Here is an 8,650-nt window from a genome sequence, read left to right on the forward strand (position 1 = left end):
TGATGATTGATTTTAAAGTTAAGACACCTGATGATTTCAGACTCAGAACGGACTTGTTTTCAGACCTGCCTGTTGTGTATGTGCCTAAGAGAATGTAAATAAACATGCCTGATCGCATTAATGTCCCTGCCTTGTCTTTTCTTTCTAGATAAAATCTTTTCTGTTTTAAATGTTTTGTTTTTATCAATATATCTACATATCGTTTAGAATTATTGGTAAAGTGTACGATACTATTCATTTTCATTAACACATCAAAATCTTTGTTTTCTACCTTCCTACCTATTCTACCTTCAGCTAAGATATCTTTAAAGGACGCTGTGATGCATTTACCGCTCTTATTTTGAAAACAAATCTATACACATTAATAAATAGTGTACCCCATCATTTTCAGTAGAATAAGCGGACATGTCGACTAGATCTATCTGGAATTGCCAATCTATTGAAATCACTAAAACCTTGTTTCTCTTAAAATGCACTGGAGCCATTTGTGTAGAGTATAGGCATCTTGCATCATGAGCCAGTTTTCTACGTCTGAATCTGCGTACCGAACTCAAGTAGTGTCAAATATGGCCTTTTTAAGTTTACTTGCCTCCATAACCCCTGCGTTTTCTGTCGCGTAGTATACATTTCTCATCACCTCCTCCGTGATCTTTGTTACAAAGACTGACGCTTCAACGTCTGTGTTCAAGTATTTTATTTCCAACGACATACGCAACATATCCGTCAGCAATGATTACAAGAATACACATTTCAGAAAATCAGTACACGCACCTATGTTTTTACAAACCAAAGATTCAGTTCACATCAGACATGTCATCGACATGTTGTTTTCTGGTTAGCATTAAAACACACAGATCAATGCTAAAAGTACAAAAACAAAACACATGACCCGAATGAAACTCATTATCGTTCACAGGAAAAACATTTGCTATATCGAGTAGAGTAGATTTCACATCTGCATATTTATCCGCAGTCATTTGCGCCATGGTACGCCATCCAGAGGTCATTCGTCTGACACATTCTGTCTGTTTGTCAAATCTAGAACAACATAGTGTCCTATCTGTGTCACATATCGCATTGTTCACAGCTTCACACAACAGTGCCCTCATCTTCTACATGATGTATCTCTTTTTGACATGGTTTAGTAGACTAGACACATTCCCCAATGTTTTTAGTGTTGTTCCCCCTTCCAGATGTCCTTAACTACTGTGCTCACACTGTCCTCCACTAACTACCCGTTTAAGCGAAGCAATGAGAAAAGGGTTCATCAACCAAATCTGTAGAGCAGCTGCTGCAATGTCTCGAATATTCACACATTGGCACCAACCCAAGACCACGTAGGACGTACTTTTGAGCATCAGCAAAATTTTTGTTACAAAGCGTCTGCGTAATTTCTCTCTTATGTCCTTTGATATAAAAAAAGGGACGCGTGTCAATGCATGTGTGAGGTTGTTTTCTGCTCCATTCGTCTGTATAAGCGCAGTAAACACGTTTGTATAGCTTTTTGCTGCAGTATATCGTATAAATATTAAGCTACGGTTACCTGCATAATACTGCTAGCAGTAGTGTTAGGAGATGTGTCCTTGTCGCAGCAGTCCAGAGTGTCCAAACAGGCACCCTTAAACGGTTTGGCCCTGCTCTTGTCCTCTTCTGTTTTTTCATCAGGAACGAGAAATGTTAAATTTCTTTTCCCCAGTTCTTTGCCATAGTCATCCACCATGAGTTATCGACGACATCATCCTGGAGTAATGGAAAATATTTAGGGCTGCTCGATAGACCCTCACCCGCTGCACATGTCCTCGTACCTGTACAAAACATTTTAATTAGAACAATGTCACCGTTGGCCCCGTCGTGGAGGTCTTTGAGGTTGTCTGCGGTGTTGTTTGTTGTTCATCTTGCTTGTCCTCAGGACCAAAAAGTTTTCTTTTGATCCCTACGTAGCTAACATAAGGTTTATACCATCTGAAAAATTTATCAATGTGTGAGAAGACTTCAAGGGTTCTATCCCATTCTCCCCACTGGACCACAAAGCCGGTGCTGAACCACGTCTCCCACTCTTTAGATATGATGGGGTAGCCTTTTTGTTGTTCTGGGGTTCCCTTCCTTGCATTTTGAATGATAGAATCGTCCTTGCATGATCTAAAAAAGATGTAGGATTCTGGATCTTAGACTTCAAGGTCTGTCTCTACACGGTAGAGACAGACCTCCTGGCACAGACCCGCACCATCGTGTGGTATAGACTCCTTTTGAAGCACTAATATCTTTACAGACTTTGAAGTAATTCCAGTCTTTGGCTGAAAAACTAATGTGCGGTGTGCTTTCACGAAGAAAACTTTCATCAAGCTCTCTTGTATAAAGATGAACTGATCCGTGCTCAAACAAGAACCCCGACATTCTAAAATCTTCCACCGCCCATTCAAACTGAGGCGCCCAAGCCTTTCGGTCCAGAAAATCAGCCAATGTCGTTGGTGGAGTCTTCTTTCTAGGAGCCATACTCATTGCAACAGGATCTATAATTATACGTCGTTTTGGAGTCATTCCTCCCAATTGATTACCTGTGACGTCCATGATTGTGATGCTGCAAAGATGGCGCATTTGTTCTGCACGAAAATAGCTCTGTCCGATATGGATTCACTCAAATTGTTCAGTCACCCTGTTCCACACGCTCGGTCAGATGTAATTCAAAAACTAACCCTCTACATATATGTTACAACTGACTGCTAAAGCCACTAAACATCCGCTTTTAGAGGATTATACGGGACATCCCCCATAAACAACCCCCCCTTTTCACACCTGTCTTCACCTTTTGGTGATCGACCCCCACCACCGCTATTAGAGGATAAGACCGGACATGCCTAAATACAAACCCCCCAATTTCAAACCCCTCTTCATCTTTTGTTGTTCAACCTTGCTATGACCCCCAATTGTTTTATTTTTTTTTTTATTTTTTTTTTATTATTATACCTTTTATTTAATTAAATTTTTTTATTAATAATTTTTTTATTAATCAAAAATATTCATGTGGACGACTGTCACGCGCGTCATGCACATGAATATTTTTGATTAATAAAAAAATTATTGCCGGCCTTTAAGGTGGTACAATAAAATCGCTGATTTTAGAAAATAAGGCTCCAAGGTATCAGGACCAGCCGATTTTCTAATGTCTAAAAGTTTGAGGGCTTTATGCACCTCTGAGACTGTAAGTGGATTAAAACTAAAAGAATTACTCACTAATATGACCGTGAGCATGACCTTTAGGGTGATTCTGATGTATAATGTTGAGGGACTCAAACAAGGAACCAGAGGCAATAAAATGCTCATTAAAACAGCAAGCATTTCAGCCTTATCAGATATTTTAGTCCTTAAGAATGGATGGTGGCAGCTCGATGCCAGGTTGTTTAGATTGGTTGTAGTTTCTATAAGAAAGTGGTTTGCTTTGGCTTTTCTAATAGCGATTGTGCACGAATTGCGCAGTGTCCTGAAGAGCAGCCAGTCAGAATCCAGGACTGTTTGTTTACTGTTGTATCCCACTATAACTTTTGCTAGGAAAAGAGAAATTTCTACCTTGTTATTAGTCATGATGTGAAGTATACACAAAAGTAAATACTTGATAGTAGGCCATCATCTGTGCATTATGGAGGGGGAAACATATTTTGGCAGACTGCATGTCCAGCCTGGTAGGAGGCTACTGTTATGGCTTTTTGTGTATGAAAAGTTCTGTTTAAAAGCAATGCATTATTAAATTGTTACGATAATAATTTACCCTTTAAGGAGGGGTACAGTTTCCAGCAATATCCAAAGGCCATGCAATGGAAACATGGATTACAAGGAGAAAATATTGTTTACAATGCTGCATTCAGTTTAATGTACATTTCAAGTCAAGGAGATGTAACGTTGATGTGAGCAAAGTGTTAACTGTTGATTACAGTGATGTTGATTCAGTATCGATGGCGTATGTAGGAGCAGCTTACTTGAAAAATAATAATAATAATAATCTTTATTTGTAGAGCACTTTTCAAAAACAAGTTACAAAGTGCTTCAACAAGTGTAAAGACAATAATACCCCAAAAGACAATAATACAAAAACAATACAAGATAAAAGCATGAAAACATTGAAAAGACTAAAATACACGTTTAAGATAAATTTAAAATTAGTAAAATAGAATAAAATAAAAGGGATAAAATAAAGTCAAATAAGATCGGGAAAGGCTCTCCTATAAAAGTATGTTTTAAGAAGGGACTTAAAAGAGTTCACTGACTCAGCCGACCTGATTTCCTCGGGCAGGCTGTTCCAGAGCCTCGGGGCCCTGACAGCAAACGCTCTGTCCCCTTTAGTTTTCAGTCGAGACTCTGGAACAGACAGCAGACCTCTGCCCGAGGATCTCAAGGTACGTGCTGGTGTGTATGGGACTAAAAGGTCAGAAATATAACAAGGCGAGAGGCCATGAAGAGCTTTAAAAGTGATCAATAGAATTTTAAAGTCAATTCTAAAACATACTGGGAGCCAGTGTAATGAAGCTAAAATAGGAGTAATGTGGTCATATTTCTTTGTTCTGGTTAAAAGCCTGGCAGCTGAGTTCTGGACAGTCTGGAGTCGATCAATAGATTTTTGGGTTAAACAGGTGAAAAGGCTGTTGCAATAATCCAGGCGTGATGAGATGAAGGCGTGTAAAATGGTCTCGGTGAGCTTAAAAGTTAACATAGATCAAATTTTTGCTATATTTCTAAGTTGATAAAAACATGATTGAACAAGCTTTGTCAAACCAAACACCAAGGTTCTTTGCCACAGGCTTAATGTGATTTACTAGGGAACCAGCAGATGGCAGTATCTGTTTTGCCATCTGCTGAGACCCAATGACCAGGATTTCTGTTTTGTCTGAGTTCAGCTGGAGGAAATTATTTGACATCCATTTTTTAACTTCACAAAGGCAGTTGTTAAGTGAACTCAGCATTCCAGGGTCTGTGGATCTGACGGGCAAGTAAATTTGTGTGTCATCAGCATAAATATGAAAAGAAATGCCATGTTTATGGATAATATGTCCAAGGGGAAGCAGATACAAGGAAAACAAAATGGGTCCTAAGACCGACCCCTGAGGCACACCATATTTAACTGGACAGAACGAGGAGACATAGTTGTTTACAGACACGCAAAACTTCCTATTTGACAGGTAGGATGAAAACCATTCTAGGGCAGTACCAGAGATCCCCACCCAGTGCCTCAGTCTGTCTAACATGATGTTGTGATCAATGGTGTCAAAAGCAGCGCTAAGGTCCAGGAGTACCAGGACTGAGCACATGCCTTCATCAGCAGACATTAAAAGGTCATTGGTGACTTTAAGCAGGGCAGTCTCAGTGCTGTGGTACTTCCTAAAACCAGACTGAAACTTTTCAAATAATTTGTTATTTTCCAGTACAGTGAGCAGCTGTTTGGACACAATTCTTTCTAGAATCTTTGCAATAAAAGGCAGTTTTGAAATTGGTCTAAAATTATGTAGGAGGGAGGGATCTAAACCAGGTTTCTTTAAAAGTGGGTTCACGCAAGCCGTTTTGAAATAATCAGGGACACAACCAGTAGATAGGGAGCTGTTGAAAACAGAGATCAAATGGGGCCCAACAGAATCCATTACTTTCAGTAAAAACTTTGTAGGCATTATATCAAGTGGGCTGGAGGACACTCATTTGTGATACTGTTTTTAAAAGCTCAGACAAGTCGTGACAGTCTGTCTGAATCTAGCTTCAAACAGTAACATGGATGACAAAGTGATCGACTACGTGGTCAGCTATAACATCACCAGACTATCGCGAAATAAATGTTTGCTTTACGAGTGAAACTAAATGCTCGTCTTGTGTAGATATTCTCAATTGAGTGCAATGAATAATACGAAGTTTGGTAACACATAATGTAAGCCTGTGAAAACGTTTATAGTGCTAGCTTGTTCTACACAAACCTCGTTAATAAATACTAAAACGATAGATTAAACAATCCACGTGGTATATTTTTCATTCACTTTGATGAAGTGGAAGGTCCGCCTTCGCTGAATGCACGTACGCTCCCGCGGCAGGGGAAACACTTTCTGGTGGGGATAACTACCTTGGCACGACAGTAGGCTCAAAGTGTCACACTCTAATCAGCTAGTTAATCCAAAACTCCTGCAAAGGGTTCCTGAGCCTTTAATTGGTCTCTCAGTCTGGTTCAGTGGAATTCACAATCATGGGGAAGACTGCTGACCTGACAGTTGTGCAGAAAACCATCACTGACACCCTCCACAAGGAGGGAAAGCCTCAAAGATAATTGCAAAAGAAGTTGGATGTTCTCAAAGTGCTGTATCAAGGCACAGTAATAGAAAGTTAAGTGGAAGGGAAAAGTCTGGAAGAAAAAAGGTGCACAAGCAGCAGGGATGACCGTAGCCTGGAGAGGATTGTCAGGAAAAGGCCATTCAAATGTGTGGGGGAGCTTCACAAGGAGTGGACTGAGGCTGGAGTTACTGCATCAAGATCCACCACACACAGACGGGTCCTGGACATGGGCTTCAAATCAAGCCGCTCCTGAACAACAAACAACGTCAGAAGAAAAAAAGAACTGCTCTGTTTCTCAGTGGTCCAAAGTCCTCTTTTCTGATGAGCAAATTTTGCATCTCATTTGGAAACCAAGGTCTCAGAGTCTGGAGGAAGAATGGAGAGGCACACAATCCAAGGTGCTTGAAATCCAGTGTGAAGTTTCCACAGTCTGTGTTGGTTTGGGGAGCCACGTCATCTGCTGGTCCACTGCGCTTTATTAAGTCCAGAGTCAACCGTCTACCAGGACATTTTAGAGCATTTTATGCTTCCTTCAGCAGACGAGCTTTATGAAGATGCTGACTTCATTTTCCAGCAGGACTTGGCACCTGCCCGCACTGCCAAAAGTACCAAAACCTGGTTCAGTGACCATGGGATTACTGTGCTTGATTGGCCAGCAAACTCACCTGACCTGAACCCCGTAGAGAATCTATGGAGCATTGCCAAGAGAAAGATGAAAGACATGAGGCCGAACAATGCAGAAGAGCTGAAGGCCGCTATTGAAGCATCCTGGTCTTCCATAACACCTGAGATTTTGAATTTGGGGTTTTCATAAGCTGTACGCAATAATCATCGAAATTATATCAAATAAAGGCTTGAAATATCTCACTTTGCATGTAATGAGTTTATATAATAGTTTCACCTTTTAAGTTGAATTACTGAAATAAATGAACTTTTGCACGATATGCTAGTTTTTCAAGGATTTATTCTTAGAATTAATTTCTAGTACAAAGCTACGAAGGCAGTTTTCTGAAATAGAAAAATTGTCTTGTAAAGCCATGATACTGATCAGACGGGACTGAGTCCACAGCATCGGAAGAGAAGAACAGAGGCAGGGGCAGTGATTTAATGTCCGACCCACAAACAGATGTGCACGTCCCCCGGCATGTAGTGACTGAAAGTCCTGCACCGGAGTGGTTGGTCCTGTGCAGGCTTCCACACATTCCGCCCAAAGTTATTAAACACAATACAACAAACTGTATCCGTTTTTTGTTTCAAAACGAAAAACCAAATAACCGTTTTTGGTGTCAGAAACAAAAAAACAATTAAAGTCTGTGAACTTTAGTCAATTCGTTTTTCGTTAGAAAGCAAAAACGGAAGTCAAGTGGTCTATTCCTTTTATGGAAGCGAAAGCAACTGGTAAAACCTTCAAAATAAAAGTAGACCATGGACCATGTAGTTAAAGGGGTGATTTTAGACAAACTAAAATAACGTTTTTAGTAGGTTATAAAACTAAACTAAATCTGGGCGTGGAAAAAAAAAACTTTTTTTAAATTAACTGAAACAAAAAATAAAATAACTCTGGCTGTTTGGGAGAATTAAACATTTGTAAGGCCATTGGTGACCTGTAACTTCAGATTAAGACAAGTGAACTAATGTTATATGCAGCATTAGGACAGCAGTTAGCCTATTTATTTAAGTTTATATTATTTAATTCATATTTTGGTTTCCTAACATATTTATAGGCCTTCTTGCTATGTGAAAGCTCAACCAGCAGAGGTCACTCTGCCCCTTCTGTGGCGCCAACAGGCAATAAGGTTTTGACCTTTTGACTTGTGTTTATATCAAAGAGAAGGCTGCACTGCTACCAGAGGAAGTTAATCACTGAGTTTGAAGGGTGTGCAGAACTTCACCTGCCTCCCAGCTTCTCTTTCTGTGCTGCTATAGCTGCTAAAAAACTCTCAGCTTCCACCATCTACTGTTATGTGTCAAAACAAAACTCTTCCAAAAACGAATCTGTGGAGTTGTAAACTTTTTATTTTCCTTTTCAATTTTTGCCAGTGTAAAATACTTATGTTTGTTAAGTAGAGTAACAAAACCCCTACCCGGGTCACCCACCTTTAGTAGCACTGTCAATGTGGTTCTTTCTTTATCCCTGCAGACATGTTGCAGCATTAAGACACTGTGAGGGACGTGTGTGGACGGATTGATTCAATGCTGCGTGTTGCTTGTTTTGTGGGACATGCTTGATATGTTAAGAGGAAGAGAAGTCAGTCCTGCTCTGAGTTTGCCCATTTGTATCGGATGTGAGAAAATGTCATTAGAAGTTGCTGTTGGTGTTCTGTGACGTGACAGAGGGAATATCAGAAGGTTT

The sequence above is a fragment of the Micropterus salmoides genome, unplaced genomic scaffold, assembly GCF_014851395.1.
Source record: "Micropterus salmoides isolate LMB-PRFRI ecotype aquatic unplaced genomic scaffold, ASM1485139v1 Ms_hic_scaffold_1096, whole genome shotgun sequence".
Classification (NCBI taxonomy): domain Eukaryota; kingdom Metazoa; phylum Chordata; class Actinopteri; order Centrarchiformes; family Centrarchidae; genus Micropterus; species Micropterus salmoides.